This window comes from Peromyscus maniculatus, chromosome 15 (genome assembly GCF_049852395.1).
Source record: "Peromyscus maniculatus bairdii isolate BWxNUB_F1_BW_parent chromosome 15, HU_Pman_BW_mat_3.1, whole genome shotgun sequence".
In the NCBI taxonomy this organism is placed as follows: domain Eukaryota; kingdom Metazoa; phylum Chordata; class Mammalia; order Rodentia; family Cricetidae; genus Peromyscus; species Peromyscus maniculatus.
In genome coordinates, this window is record NC_134866.1 from 34,151,725 (window position 1) to 34,168,907 (window position 17,183).

The following is a 17,183-nucleotide window of genomic DNA, read 5'->3' on the forward strand; positions in this document are numbered from 1 at the left end:
GGAGGAGGAGAAGGAGAACTACTAGTTCTTTTTGGGTCGTTATCACCAGTAAACTTGGTACCAATCTGGGTCTTGGCAATACTTATGTTATTCAGCTGGAAGACCATGTAATATAAGACTTCTTATAAAGAGTTCAAGTACAAAAAGCAAAATATAAGGGAGAGTGCAGCAGCAGATCCAGTGAAAGCAGAGCATCATTCTTTCGCCTATGTCTCCAGGAAGAGGGGAAAATGACCTTCCTGCTCAGCAGCTGCATGCAATGTGAGGCAGAAAGGAAGAGACTGAAAAGGGCCATCTACAGCTGCCTCCCCAGCCATCACTTGAGGTATCTGATGTGTGTCACTTTCCTCTGGCACAAGTGGCAGGAACAGAGAAAGTTCTCCATGTTGCAAACCCAACCAGACATCAAATGTTCATCCCTACTATCTTGATCATAATTTGCTATTTACTATAGGCTATGGGATAGAAATCATTCTGGTGATGGGGGTGGGAGCAACTGACAAGCAGATGTTGAAAGATGTTGCAGTGAGAGTTTAGATAATGTCCTCTTGAGTATAAGATTGCCATTGAAGATTTTTTCTGCAGGTTTTTTTCCTGCTCCGGACTCTAAAGTATATATGTAAGGACTATAATGGTTTCTGTCATTCTGCAAATGAAACTCTCCTCTGTAATCCAAACGTCAAATGCAGTGTTCTTCACACTCCTGGGAAGTTTTCTGAAATTATAAAACTGTGACTTCAAAAAACTGTGAGTGCTTATAAAAGTCACCTTTTGTTGTTATTATAACTGCAATATTGTGGAGTTCCACCTTGGGGTTCTGATGGTAGGCCTGGGGTAGGCCTGGGAAATCTGCCTCTCAATGGGAGCATCTCTACTAAGGCAGGAGACCTTGGGTCATGCTGAAAAGCATAAATACAGCATGGAATGCAAACCTGATTTTTTTTGTGATCAGAAGCACTGTGATACCTATTTTTCATCTGAACCCGGAATCTGGGCCAGATCAGTTGCTTTTTGTGACGCCTCTCATAAGTTCATTACATCTCCTGGAAAATGGAACACTAAAAGCTGGTGTAGGGAAATAATAATGAGTCGAAAACTTTACATTTAAGATCAAGACTAAAGTTGGAGATACAATTCAGTGGTAGAGCACTTGTCTAGCATGCTTAAGACCCCAGGACTGACGAAAAACCAAACAAACAAACAACAACAACAACAAAAAAACCAAACAAAAAATATTTTTCTAACCATGGATTTCTCTCTTTACAAAACTTTCATTTTTTTTAAATAGAAAAGTTATGTGTATAGGTGTTTAGCTTGTACATATGTGTGTGCCCTATGTACATATGTGTGTATGCAGTGCCCGAGGAGGTCAGAAGAGGGTGTTAGATCTCCTGGAACTGGAGTTACAGAATATTGTGAGTCTTCACGTGGGTGCTAGGAATCAAACCTGAGTCCTCTAGAAAAGCAGCCAGTGCTATTAAACTTCAGAACTATTTCTCCACTCCCCATATTTTCCTTTCTTAGACTGAAACCAAAATCTTGTGATAGGGACTTGGTGGGCAATGAAAAAATTCACCTACGTCAGAGCAGAGGAGAGAAAAAAAAGTCTTTTTGTTTTGTATACTGCAAGAAAAGAGTGGGCAATGGTGATAATAGATCATGGTAACTTCCATTTGAGAGCTGTCCTCTACATTTCGGTTCACAACAATAATTCTGCTGTGCAACCGAGGGTGGTCCTGATGTCCTGATGGTCATTGTTGGTCTCTAGGAGAGGTGTGGGCTCTGCGCTACTGGGTCACACAGTTAATTTAGATTTACTGCGCTCTGTCCTATCATGTCACTGCTGCTGGGTAGGCCCAAGAGGAATCTCTGTTTCTTTTATGATATTAGGAATGCTTCAGACACAGGCTGTGTTTGTCTAACTTCCTGATAGGATGCATTCTCTTTTTCTGTCTCCTATTAATGGTCTTCTCTCCACAGTTATTTCCTCCATAAATATTTCAGTAGATATATCTAAGAAGGATTTAAAAATATAACCAAAATGTCATTGTAATACCAAAGAATGAACAATTATTTCTTAATATCACCTAATGTGTTTTTTTTGTTGTTGTTGTTTTTGTTTTTTTTTTTTTTTTTGGTTTTTCGAGACAGGGTTTCTCTGCGTAGCTTTGCGCCTTTCCTGGAACTCACTTGGTAGCCCAGGCTGGCCTCGAACTCACAGAGATCCGCCTGCCTCTGCCTCCCGAGTGCTGGGATTAAAGGCGTGCGCCACCACCTCCCGGCTCTCACCTAATGTGTTATTAAACATGTTTGCATTTCTCACTTGTCAAAAATAAGCTTACACTTGCTTTATTTAAGTTAGGTTCCAAATTCAGAGCCCTCCTCCCCTCTGGAAAGCATGCTATCATCTGAAGTGCTGCTGTGGGGGATTAATTGATAAATAAAGTGCTGATTGGCCAGTAACCAGGCAGGAAGTATAGGCGGGACAAGGAGAGAGGAGAATTCTGGGAACTGGAAGTCTGAGGAAGAGAGACAGCCGCCGCCATGAAAAGTGAGATGTAAAGTACTGGTAAGCCACGAGCCACGTGGCAACTTATAGATTAATAGAAATGGGTTAATTTAAGATACAAGGACTAGATAGCAAGAAGCCTGAGCCATTAGGCCAAACAATAAATGACTGTGTGTTTTTTTTTTTTTTTTTTGCCAAGAGAACCAGACTTTATTGATCTTTACCGAGTTAATTAATGTGGCAACCCAAAAATGGCCAGCATGAGAATTAAATCACCCACATCCAGGGGATGATGCCTTCATCTGGATTCAGCTCGTGCTGCAGACACATCAAGTTTAAAATAAATTAAGTCTTTTTAAAGCTGAAACAGACATCTAAAGTATTGATAGTAAGTGAACACAGTACAAAGTTCAAACCTTAAGGGACAGGCAGGAGCCGGGGAATGGCGCTCACAGGGGATGACTGTGTGTTTATTTTATAAGCAGGCTGCAGGGCTGTGGGGGGGGGGGTGTTGGGGGGCGGGGGAGGCCCAGAGAGAAACTCTCCAGCTACAAAGTACTTCCCTCTTTCCTGTCTGGGGATGGCTGGCTCTTTCTTGTCATTCTTATTCAGAGATTATATTTCAGATTCATATTTTATACCATTTAGAATTCTCAGAGCACTTTGGGTATTCACCTTCATTCTTCATTATGTTATTTTATATTAATGCTGCCCAGACTTTTTCTTTACCACTTGACTTTTAAAAATGTGTTTGTACTTCTTGTTAATGCAAAATACAGCTGTCACTTTAAATGAAATGAGATAATTTATTCTAGAGTTAAATACCAGTGACTATGGCCCTAGGAACATGGACTCAAGTTACCCTTAATAACATGTTCCAATTTAGTAACAGTTTTTTGATATTTTATAATAGAACAAAAGAAAGTATTAAACTAAGGCACTTAAAAATACTTTAGTTGGAAGATCAGGTATGTGGGTTACAGTAAAGCAGAGAAATCTCTGTGAGAGGATGCAGATGTATCTGATGATGTTATTAGCCTTTGGATTGGCTGGTATTGAGTCTTGTTTGAACATCTCAAAACAGTAGTCATAAAGATGGATGTTAGGTGGAACACAGAGGTGGGCACCTGGATATAAAGAGAATAAAGGTAGCCCCAAGTAACTTGGATCCAAACCTTAACATTCTAATCCCCCACCAGTCACAGAAGTTCTAGTTACATCAGTCATGTACTAGAATCTTCAACATAGGTTTGCCTCTCATCCCCAACTTTACTTCCTGCTCTTATGTCCTCTCCTGGCATCTCAGGTTTGAATACAGGTTCAATATAGTTTAAGTTATATCAGACAATGTAGCTGGACATTTTCCTGTGTCCCAGACAGCCCACAGCAGCTTATTATAATCATTCACAGGCTTAATATTAATTACAAACAGTTTGGTCTAAGGCTCAGGCTTCTTGCTAGCTGGCTCTTTCATCTTAAATTAACCCATTTCTATTAATATGTGTTTTGCCACGTGGCTGTGGCATTACTGGTCTGTTGGCATGTTGATCCTTGGACAACAGGCTGGTATCTGCTCGATTCCACCTTTCTTCTTGTCTCTCTGCTTGGATTCCCCATCTGGCTCTATTATGCCTTGCCATAGGTCAAAGCAACTTCTTTATTAACCAATGGTAGCAACACATATTCACAGCATACAGAAAAACCATTCCACAGCAAGACACAGAAGGATATGGTGCTGAAATCTGAGAAAAAAACGAGAGTCAGAGGCAAAAATATGGACATGGTGAGTTTGAGGCTTAGCTGGGCTACATAGTGAGAGACCATATCTCAAATAAACAAGCCAAGCAAAAACAAAACAAAACCACACACACACACACACACACACACACACACACACACACACACACACAGAGTTTATATATTGGATTTTCGTAAGAATTTTCTTCCCTCTCTGAAGAGCTAAAATATTGAAAATCATCATTACACTGCCATCTTCTGGATGCTTTCAATGCTTACACATAAAAGTCAACTTAGATTTTTCAAAACTTGATCTATTTAACTCTTTTATTTTTTATTTTTTATTTTTTTATTTTTTTTTTTTTTGAGCTGGGTGGTAGTGGCACATGCCTTTAATCCCGGCACTCAGGAGGCTCAGGAGGCAGAGGCAGGTGGATCTCTGAGAGTTTGAGGCCAGCCTGGTCTACAGAATGAGTTCCGGGACAGGCTCCAAAGCTACACAGAGAAACCCTGTCTTGAAAAACCAAAAACAAACCAACCAAACCAAACCAAACCAAACCAAACCAACCAACCAACCAACCAACCAAACAAACAAACAAAAAACCCCCCAAAACAAAAAACAAAACAAAAAAAACCAAAACAACCCCAAAACTCTTTTTTTTTTTGACTGACATATTAAACCTTACAATATTCTTTAAAGAGGAAATATAGTAAAGTATCTCTTCAGTTAATTGAGGCAGTTCTTTTAAAACATCCAAACACACAGGTTAAAAATAGATTTATTCATCAGACCAATATTAACTCACAGAGGAAGGAGAAAAGTGTGTAGTTGGCCTTCCTTTACAAGTAATCCTTTTGTTGTTGTGTTTTTTGAGACAGGGTTTCTCTATGTAACAGCCCTGGCTGTCCTAGAACTTGCTTGGTAGCCCAGGCTGGCCTTGAACTCACAGAGATCTGTCTGCCTTTGCCTCCTAGTGTGGGGATTAAAGCCATGAGCCACCACTGCCAGGTGACAGCTGTCTTCTCTTGGCCATTGATTTCAGCCTCTTCAGATGACTCTGAGAGAAATAGTCACATACGACTGGGTAAAATGTACTCAGTGCTGTTGAGAATATAAATTGTTATTGCCCTTTGATAAGAAAATTGGCTACATTTGTAGGAAGCAAAAAGAAAAAGAGAATATAGATATGAGATAGATCATTGAATCTACTCTGAGGAAAAAAAACATAAAGAAATAATAGGATAATAGGTAAATCACTGAATCTACACTGAAGTAAAAGAGGAAGATATAAAAATGACAAAAAGTAGACTACTGAATCTATTATGAAAAGAAACAAGAGAGAATATTGGTATGATAAGATAAAAAGGGAGATTATGGAATCTACTTTTAAAAAGGAACTACTTGTTTTAAATAAGATTAGTGAAAATTTTTTGGTCTGAGTTTATCAAATGTTTATCAAATTTCTAGGAAATTTATTAGTTAATTCTACATATACTTACTAATGTATGCACAATATATATGCACATTTTAATTAAAGAAAAATCAGGATGCTTATGTAATATAATTCTGTGCAATTGGTTAAAGATGGTATAAATGTGTCAGTAATAATTAATAAGCATTCTGTAGTATATTTTAAATGTTTTGAGCTTGGACTGGGAAACAATACAAGGAATAAGCATTGTTCACTGTGTGTGTGTGTGTGTGTGTGTGTGTGTGTGTATGTGTGTGTGTGTGTATGTGTGTGTGTATGTGTATGTGTGTGTATGAGTGTGTGTGTGTGTATGTGTGTGTGTATGTGTGTGTTCATGTGTATGTGTGTGTTCATGTGTGTATGGGTGCATGTGCTGTACTGGGGCACAAACCTTACACAAGCTAGGAAACTGGCCCATTGAGCTGCTTACCCCATCTTTCTTATTTTTTATGGACAGAGTTTTATTTGTTTATTATTTTTGTTGTGACTGTTTTCTGGGGGGTCTTTCTATGTATCCCTGGCTTGTAGCCAGATTTTTTTTTGGGGGCACCAGCTCACACACACACACACACACACACACACACACACACACACACACACACAAAATGACAAAGCTTGGCCTTAACTTAGGCTTCTTTCTAACTAGCTCTTATAACTTAAATTAACCCATTTCTGTTCATCTGTATGCTTCGTGGTTGTGGCTTTTACCTCTCCTCCTGTATGTCTTTCTCTCTCGATGTCTGGCTGATGACTCTGCCTTTTTTCTTCCCTGAGACCTCTCTGTCCTCAAGAGTCCTGCCTAACCTTTTCCTGTCTAGCTACTGGCTGGCCATTCATCTCTTTATTAAACCGATCATAGTCATGCATCTTCACATAGTATAAAGGAATATTCTGCAACACTGGCTGGCCTGGAATTCCTTATGTATGTCAGGCTGACCACAAAGTTGTGACATCTTCTAGTTCAGCGATTAGCAAATATTTATTGCAACAAATGCTACATTTGGGTTTCTGCTATTAGAAGAGTGATATGCTGAATGTTGTGCCCAGATTGTGACCCTCAGAGAGACCACCAAGGATGAGCATGCCAGAATGTAAAAGCAAGGTTTAATTCTGGATAGACAAGCCTAGGCAGGGACTTCGTCCAATACATCCAACGCAGTGGAAGCTGGAGGAAGTGCCCGCCTGTCTGCAAGCTCAGTTTTTAAAGGCAAAAACCAGAAGGTTACATCATTTAGGGGTGCTAGTATGGGTACAATTCTGACTGGCTCGCTTCTAGCAGCTTTCTAGAAATCATGGCTTAATCTTACTTCTAAGGGAGCGGTTACCCGCCACCATTTCTCATTGGCTGCCCTCAGGTGGGGACACTTTTATGGTCAGTTACCCTGAAAACCAGGGTTGGAACATTCTATAGTCTGGCAGTCATTACCTCGTGACTACCTTGTGACTCTGTACTTTTACACTTCCTAGTTTCTGGAATCTGGACTGACTTGTTTCAGTAACTATTGGCCTAATCCTAGAAGGAGAAATCTTAGGCCTTAGTTTTTGGGTGAAAGCATTTTGGTCTTATTTCTAAGATGGCTCATTTTGGTCTCACACTGACGAGTTTTTTTTTTTTTTCTTCTTTCTTTTTTAACTTACACAAACTGGAGTCATTTAGGAAGAGGGGACCTCAGTTGGAGAATTGCCTTCATCAGATTGTCCTGTAGGCAAGTCTGAGGACATTTTCTTAATTAATGATTGATTAATTGATTAAGGACCCAGCCCACTGTGGATGGAACTAATCTTTGGCTAATGGTCCTGGGTTATGTAAGGAAGCAGCAGGCTGAAGAAGCCATGGAGACAAGCCAGTAAGCAGCATTGCTCCATGGTCTCTGCTTCAATTCCTCTTGGCTTCCCTCAGTGATGGACTGTGACCTGGGAATTGTAAGATGAAATAAACCTTTTCCTCCTCAAGTTACTGTTGGTTAGAGTAGTTTATCATAACAAAAGACAGTTTAACTAGGACATACACTAAGATTTGTGGTATAATAAATGACCAAAGATAATATGAGCATAAGGTGTTCAGTGCTATTTATACTAGAGAAAAACTAAACTTAAATTGTGTATGAAATCCATGCCATGAGACTGTTTTTTTTTTTTTTTTTTTTTTGGTTTTTCGAGACAGGGTTTCTCTGTGTAGCTTTGCGCCTTTCCTGGAACTCACTTGGTAGCCCAGGCTGACCTCGAACTCACAGAGATCCGCCTGGCTCTGCCTCCCGAGTGCTGGGATTAAAGGTGTGTGCCACCACTGCCCATGATGAAATTTAGAGTGAGGGACATCAAATGCCTTGTTAAAGTTCACATAGTTAGAAAAAGACTAAATCAAGACCTGAGCCTAGAAATTCTAAACTTGTGGGCTGTACTCCATTGTGACTAAAAGAATCCAAAAGGGGAACAAAAAGTGTTGTCATCAAAGCCAGCCAGAACACCTGGAAATGCATGGAAAGTGCCCAACACACGGGCACAAAATAAGTGGTTGTAACACGCGTTGCTAAGTGGTCTTATTAATAGAAAACCTGGAGTCAGATATTGGGGTAAAAGCTGAAAGATCAGTCTAAAGAGAGAGAGAGTTCCTGTTTCCTCCCACTTTATATACCTTTCTGTGTCATATTACTTCCTGGGATTAAAGGCGTGTGTCACCACTGCCTGGTTCTGGTTCTCTCATGTAGCCCAGTGTGGACTTGAACTCACAGAGATCCAGACCAATCTCTGCCTCCCGAGTGATAGGATTAAAGGTGTGTGCCACCACTGCCTGGCCTCTCTGTCTAATTTAGTGGCTGGCTCTGTCCTCTGATTCCCTAGGCAAGCTTTATTGAGGTACACAATATATCATCACAAGTGGCCAGTGAGAACTGACTATAGAGGTCTTGCTGTTATTAGAATGAGTGGGAACACAGGTTGGTTTTATTTCTTCCTGGAGAGACACTCAAGTTTTTAATTGAAATCTAAGGACATGTTTTTTTTTTTTTTTTTTCATATTAGTTAAATGAGGTCTATGCTCTACAAGGTCAGGAACTGTGTCTGTTCACCTTGATGAGGGCCTTGTTTATCTCAGGCATGTGCTCAGTAAAATGTTTGCCAAGGAATCTGAGAAGACCTTAGATCTTTCTCCTTCCTCCTCCTTTTTGACCATGTTGCTGACTTACGAGATTTGTTTGATATCATGTACTATCCTTCTGTTTGAAGTTCTTGCTTCTCTAGTTTTAGTGGTATGCAATCACCTGGGCAGCTGGTAAATGTGTAGATACCAGAAAAACAGAAATCTGGGAAGTTTTAGTCTCCATTCTTACACTCCCTTGTACGGACCTTCATCTGAAAGTTGCTTTAGACAAGACTGATAAGGCCACACACATACCAAGTTTATGAAAACACACAGTGAAACTCTGTAGAGATGGAGTACGCCCTACAGAACTGCCCAGCTGGCACAACCATGGCTTGAGAGGGCAGGAAAAGGGCCAGCTCTTGGTTTGAAGGCATGGCTGGGGTGGGGTTGTCTCTGGGAGGTTTCACCAGCACCACTTTGGCTGAAATGCACCCCCCCCCACTCCTTTCTGGATACCACTAAATAACGAAGCTTCTCTAATGAGGACTGTAAGCTGCATTAATCTATGGGTATAGATTGTATCTGTGTGTGTGTGTTTTATTTTTTATTATACTTTTGAAATAGGGTATTATGAGGTAGCCCTGGCTCCCCGTGTAGAGCAGGCTGGCCTTGAACTTCTCTGTCTCTCCAGTGCTAGGATTAGGGGTTGCGCTCCCATGTCCAACTTAGCTCTGGGAGTTCTACTACTCCACAGTAAGAGGGAAACGACACACAAATCAATCTGGTACAATGGAGACACTGAACAGAATAACATAAATTATCTCACCTTACCTGCATATAGTTTTTCTTTCAATTTTCAGTTCCAAAACTTGCTATTTTTTGTAACGTACATATTTCGATATATCCCATAGCTTCCCAAGTAGGCTAGGGAAGAAACTTAATAGGAAACAAAAGGAAGCAAACTTTTACTTCTGGCTATGTGTCAAGCACTTGATTTGACTTGTGTTTGAACATATGTTGCTTCAGCTGAAGGACATGAGGGAGACTGGAAGTTATCTTTTTAATCAATGTTAACTGTATACAGAAAGGTAAAGTGGTTTTTCTTTTATAATATTTTTTTTTGTGACAGAGTCTCTCTACATAGCCCTGGCTGTCCTGGAACTCACTATGTAGACCAAGCTGGCCTTGAACTCAGAGACCTGCCTGGCTCTGCTTCCCAAGTGCTAGGATTAAGGGAATGTGCCGCCACACCTGGCTGTTTATAATTCTTGTTCTCTATTTTAATAGGATATTTTCAGAGTGTGTTATATGAATTATTGTTTAGAGGGAAAATATCTAACAGAGAACATAACATATTTAAGTGTGTAATAGGGTATGTAGGACCTAAGTACAGATGGAAACTTGAAATCAAAATGAGTAGTAACATAAATTAGGTTCTTACAAAATTGCAAAGTCTTTTATGGTGATGAAGAGGATGTATACATGTGAATGCAGGCATGTATGTACCACAGCATATGTGGACCAATCAGAAGACATTTTCCAGGAATCAGGTCTCTCCTTCTATCTTGGGTTTCAGGGATTGAATTCAGGTTGACAGGCTTGCATGGCCAGTGCTTCCTCCTGCTGAGACACCTCACTGGCCCGAGAATGAGATGATTAATTCTATGTGAACTTCTTCACATCTGTGCACACAATCAGTCATTCTTCTTCTGCCCAACATGAAGTAATCAATACATAGGCCCAGGTTCAGGCAGGATACTAGCCATCCTGTTTTCCCTCTGTTTCCTGCAGATAAAACCTGCCTTGGCTTAAAGGGCACCAGAAATTTCCCAAGGCCTGGTGTCTCCCCATTCAGGATGAAGGTGTTCTGCATGATTCCTGTTTCCCGTTTTTAGTCAAACCACACCACAATTATCTTCTTCTCTGTATCTTTCAGGATAAGCAGAGAGGCTCTGCCTGAGCTCAGACAGTTTAGGGGCAAAAAAGCGTTTTTCCCTCTACATCTTTGCTATAGTATGATATGATAAAGTTTAATTCTTCAATGAAATGCTGATGAAAGGATATGTAGACATTGGAGGTCTGATGTTCATTGATACTTTTCTTATGAGAATGGGTCAGCTATCATAGGATATCGAGCTGATTTCCATCCTATCCCCTCACCCCTGCTCTTCTTTGTGTTTTTGTTCATTTATTTTGCTTTTCTGCTCTGTTTAGGGAAGCAATTTGTACTTACTAGAGGTTCTTTTCTTTAAAAAATATCTAGTCTCAGACGTTCTATTATAACAACAGAAAATGTACTAAGACAATCTTTAGAATGTTTTTCCAGGCCAGGTTTTAATCCTAAAATCACATGATTTTAATTCCAGCACTCAGGAGGCAAAGGCAGGAACAGGAAGATCTTTGTCAGTTCAAGCATGGTTTACACAAGTTCTAAGCTAGTCAGGGTACAGAGTGAGACTCTCTTTGTGTCTCTGTCTCTCTCATCTGTCTATCCATCCATCTATATTTTTCATTCCTCTGTTATTCAAGAGTTCAAGTATATGTGATATCAGCTCCCTTGTGCCCATACTACATCAATCATTGGCTCATGTTTCAGTATATAGCAGACCATGCCCACCAGGGCCATGACCATCATGATGGCATCATCCTGTGGGAGATCATCCAATACATCTTAGCTTCAGAACATTTTATTTACTATATATCTTATAGCAGGCATCTTATTTACAATATCTTCTTAAATATATTTATTTTTGTATGTGGATGCATGTGCGTTCTTATGTGTGTGACGGTATGTATATGTGCATACATGTAGAGGTCAGAGGACAACTTCAGGTATCATTCTCAGCAAATGGCTACCTCCTTTGAGATAGGGTCACTGTAGCTAGAGTTTTCCTGCCTTGCCCACAGTCAGGACAAATCTTTGTCACCCGCCAGTCCCACAGGCACTCAGACCCAACCAAGTAAACACAGAGACTTATATTGCTTACTAACTGTATGGCCGTGGCAAGCTTCTTGCTAACTGTTCTTATATCTTAAATTAATCCATTTCCATAAATCTATACCTTGCCATGTGGCTCGTGGCTTACCAGCATCTTTTCATGCTGCTTGTCAGGGTGGCAGCTGGCAGTGACTCCTTCTGCCTTCTTTTTCTTTCTTTTCTCCTCTCTGTTAGTCCCGCCTATACTTCCTGTCTGACCACTGGCCAATCAGTGTTTTATTTATTGACCAATCAGAGTAATTTGACATACAGACCATCCCACAGCAGGTCACTGATTGGTTTGGAGCTTACCAGTTAGGTTAAACTGGCTAGCTAGTAATGCCCAGTGTCCACTATCTCTGCCTCTTCAGTGCCGGGGTTGCAAATGCATGCCACTGTGCCCAGATCTCCTTTTACATGAGTGCTAGGGATCACACTCAGGTCCTTGTGCCTGCACGCAAGGCAAGCACTCTAGTCACCGATGATTATTCAGGACTTCAAATCGTGCTCGATCTGCTGACTTTTGGCAAGTCTTGCAGGCTTTTACATTCTGCTGACTCCACAGGTTTCTCAGCATCATCTGCCTAGTGGGTTCTGGGAAAACCTGGTGGGTAGATGAAGAAAAGACAAGTGGCTGTTGCGGTTCTACCCAAGACCGGATGACAAAGATGATTTCTCTAGAACTACGTCATAGTGCTGGAACAGTAGCTGAAAGCTACATCCTAAACCTTAAGCAGAGAGAGAGGGGGGGGGGAATTTTTGAAACCTCAAAGCTCATCCCCAGTGACCCACTTCAGCCAACAAGGCCATGTCTACTCCAACAAGGCCATACCGCCTAAGCTTAATCTTTCTCATGCAGTTCCCTGATGACTAAGCATTCAAATATGAGCCTAAAGGGGCCATTCTTATTCAAATCACCACAGTCAGTTTACACACGTCACAGTGTTGTACCAGAAAGAGATCCCTTATTCTTGGGAAGATAACTGTACCATGTTCTGTGCCTTTAGACAAGGAGCAAGCAGCGTTCTCTTTGCTCATATGCTGTTGCCTCTGCCAGAGCATCTGAACTCACTTGACTGAGCCACTGAAGTCCTGGATATGATAATGGCGATGCTGTAGCCAAGAGACCCTTTGAAAGTCAGATGACCCATTCAGTAATGGCAGCAAAGTCGAATAGAGAAGGAGAGGCCAGGATGTGAGTGTAGCACGAATCTTAAAAGGTCTTATTAATTAAAAACAAAAAACAAAAAACCAAAACCCAGAGCCAGATATCGGGGTAAAAGCTGAAAGATCAGAGAAACAGAACAAGCCACAGCCCACCTCACCTTGCAACTCCTCGGTCCATCCTGTTTCCACAAATCCTCAGACTGAAAGCCTCTGAGTCCTCACCCCTGAGGGTCTCAGTTGAACTGCTGCTCAGTTCCTGTCTCCTCAGGCCTTATACACTGTTCTCCACCCAGGCATGTCACTTCCTGAGATTAAAGGTGTGTGTGCTTCCCAAGCAAAGATATGAGATCTCAAGTGCTGGGATTAAAGGCATGTGCCACCACTGCCTGGCTCTGCTCCCAGTGTGGCCTTGAACTCACAGAGATCCAGATGGATCTCTGCCTTTCAAGTGATAGGATGAAGGGTGTGTGCCACCACTGTCTGGCCTCAATGTCTATTCTAGTGGCTGGTTCTGTCCTCTGATAATGATAAGTTCATTAGGGCACACAGTATATGACCACATGTGAGATCTTTGCAAGCAGGAGTTTCTGGCTTTTCCTGCTCAGTCTTGCTAGTTTAGACTTAGACTACTCTACAACCCAACTTCTTTCTTATACCTTTCCCTCACCTCTCTTCTCTCTTCTCTTGTACACAGTGAATACGCTTGAAGTGAAATATTTTCATCTTGTATAGCTTGGAAATAAATGTTTGAAGCAAAGGACAAATGGGGCAGGTTTTAATTTCAGGCCCCGCGAGAGGGAAATGGTTGGCTCGTAGTTAGCTTCAGCTGTAAGCCTAACACAAACCTAGACGCATATGGGAAAAGGGAACCTCAACTGAGGAATTGCCTACATCGGATTGGCCTGGGGGCGTGTCTGTGGGGTATTATATTGATTGCCAGTTGATGCAGAAGGGTCCAGCCCAATGTGGGTAATACATCCCTAGGTAGGTGGGGCCGAGCTTGAAAAAAAAAAAAAGGGTAGCTAGCCGCAGGCTAGTAAACAGCATTTCTCAGTTGGTGTTGGCTTTAAGCTCCTGCCTTGACCTTCTTCCTAGCTTCCCTGGATGGTGGACTATATAACCTGTGAGATGAAATAAACCCTTGCTTCCTGGAGATGCTTTTAGTCACTGTTTATCATAGCAACAGAAGAAACCTAGGACAGGTCAGAAGTGCCTGGAAAATGAGAGGGCACAATAATTAATATGGGAGCTTTTTTGTTTTGAAAGAGAAAATATTTGAAAAGCAGAAGATAAAGGCTGGGTCCCATTCAAAGCCCTTTTATAAATGAATTAACATTGCCATTAACATCGAGAAGCACAGCAGCCCTAATGCATCCTAAAGGAGGCAGGCAAAGAGCACCCTTCATCGCTTGGTGGCCAGTTTCATCTGGGTTATCCTTGTATGTTTTTGAAGGATGCTCTCTGAATGATGAAATGATACAGAAACCCAGTTTTCGCTACATTCAGCACCATTGTTTTATATTCTTGCTGAAGGGACTCGGAGTCTGTAAGGGGTCAATTAAATTATTATTGTTGTTATTATTACTTTTATTAGAAAGGCACATAGGCAGTCCCTCAGCAGAGGACCTACTGATTATCACAGTGTAGAATTGTGTTCAGCAGGTGGTAGGGAGTAGCTGGATACTCAGGTGAGAATCATGTACCCCCTTTGCCCCTCTGTTTGTGGGTGTCAACTGTCAACAAACCCAGCTGGGATGATCTTTTGCAAGATGGCGGTCACTCAGCTTGGAGGACAGTCACTCATGATACAAAAACAATTGGACTGGAAGACACAGATTTTTTTTTTCTCTAGGGGTGGGCAGCATCAGTATTCTTTATAGTACTTTCTTGGAGGCATTCATCAGCAATAGATTGAACAGTAGGGAAAGATTTTTCTCCAAAAGTGAGAAACTCTAGCTGGAGTTTGCAGCCCTGGGATTGGATATTGTGTCTAGAACCAATCACTGAGCATAACACTCTAAGCACCTACTGTGTGCCCAAATGCAAAGCATTACTGAGTCTCAGAAACTCAGTTTGTTTAACCAAATGCTTAAAGGCCCACATGATATCTCCCTTTACTATACCCAGAACTCACTAGGTAGATGAGGCTAGCCTTGACTTCACAGAAATCTTCCTTCTTCTGCCTCCCCAGTTCTGGGATTAAGGGAGCACACCACCACCCAGACTGTACACTACACTTTGAGACACAATCTTGCTGTGTAGTCCAGGCTGGCCTCGAACTTGTGATTCACTGCTTCAGGCTCTCATTTTCTGAGATGACAGGCATGTACCACCGCTAGTTTCCTGTTGTGGGTGGATAAGACTGTATCTGTGCTGCTGAAAGGCCAGCTTTCAGCAGGTCAGAGAAACTGGAGAGGGGATGTAGAGCAGGCCAATTACTGGACAGACACACAGACACACACGGGAACTTTATCTGAGGGGTCAAAACTTAATTCTCCACTTTTTTTCTTTCTGTTGCTTGTTCTTACATTGTTCTTTCTCCATTCTGTTCTTCTACTTTGATGTTTTCTTTCTTCTTCCCAGTGTTCTCCTTCTGTATCTTTCCTGATGTTTCCCTTCTATTTCTTTCCTGATTTTTTTCTGCATCTTTCCTTCTCCTTCTATTTCTTTTTTCTCTTATCCCTTCTATACCCAAGACAAAGATTTCTACTCATGAAAAGATCACCTTACAACCACAAGTTACATGTTTCCCAAAAACAAATTAAAATCTTTATAAAGGAAGAAATCACATTCAGATCACAAGCTACGTGTTTTTCTTAGAAACCAGCAAGTAGTTAAACATGTTTCTTTGTATTAATTTTCTCACCGTAACATCTTCACCCCAAAGCAATTATGATTGATTCACAAAGTTTTAAGCAAGCTGAGTCTGTTTCAGCCAGGTCTTTTGTTCTGGCAGGCGGCTGTTTGCTGTTTCAATGTAGCTGATTTTTATTTTATAAATAATTTTCAACAATTGGTCAGCTAACCATCTATTTTTCTTTACACACAATAGGGTTATTTAATTTCCTTTCATAACTTTGTTTTTTCAAGGTACATACTGAGGCCTGGGATTAATTCTGTAAGCTACAGGCTGGAGAGATGGCTCAGTGGTTAAGAGCACTGGCTGCTCTTCCAGAGGTCCTGAGTTCAATTTCCAGCAACCACATGGTGGCTCACAACCATCTGTAATGGGATCTGATGCCCTCTTCTGGCGTAAAGTTGTACATGCAGATAGACTACTCATAGGCATAAAATAAATAAATCTTTAAAAAAAAAAAATCTGTAAGCTACATGACCAAGGAACTCAGGCCTAACTTTAGGTATAGAGACGTAATTGTTTTCTTTGATCATCTGCCTGTCTTTCCACAGGCAGAATTCATGAGTCTATAATGTGTGAAACTTCCATGTTCTTATTTTTTTATCCTCGGCAAATCTCACTTGTGACGAAAGAGAAGGTAACATCTAGACTATTTTTTGCCTTCTTGTATCTCTTATTGGAGCTATTTGCAGAATAACCTAAATCATTTCCCCAATCCTCTTTATTAACTGTCTTAACCATATATATCTTTTAGGCTGACTCAGAAAGTCCAATTAAATCATAGATCTAACTAATCATCACTGCTGTTATAAAAATTATCTTCCTTATGATCTGCAGGTAAACTGCCCAGTGAGGGATGGGCTTTTCTCAAGAAACAATCCCACTATACTAGATACAGTGGGATCCATTCACATGGTAATCACACCACGCCAAAGACAGCAGGAACACGGAGCAGGAAGCAGGAGCAAGCACAGCAGAAACAAGGGGCATTCTGAAGACAAGTCCCCCAGGGGCTTTGCCTCTCCAGGGCTCAGCTTTGCTGTTCAGTGAACACAACTCTCCATGGCTGACTGCAGCTCCTCCGACATTCCCGGTAGGTGAGGCATGTCCAACATTTGGCTTCTCTGAGCCACATTGGAAGAATTAAAAACACATTAATTTTGGACATGTGACACTAACAAAAGCTGATGAGTGAAGAATAGGTCAGTGTATAATCTTTTTTTTTTTTTTGTAATATTTGCTACTACAGACAAGCAAAAATATTTCTGCATAATAATCCTATAATTATGCAGTGTCCTGATCTGAGGGTCTTTGAAATAATCACAAAGGTCCCAAGCTTGTGATCACTAATAAAGTAATAAAACTTCACTTTTTGATTTTTT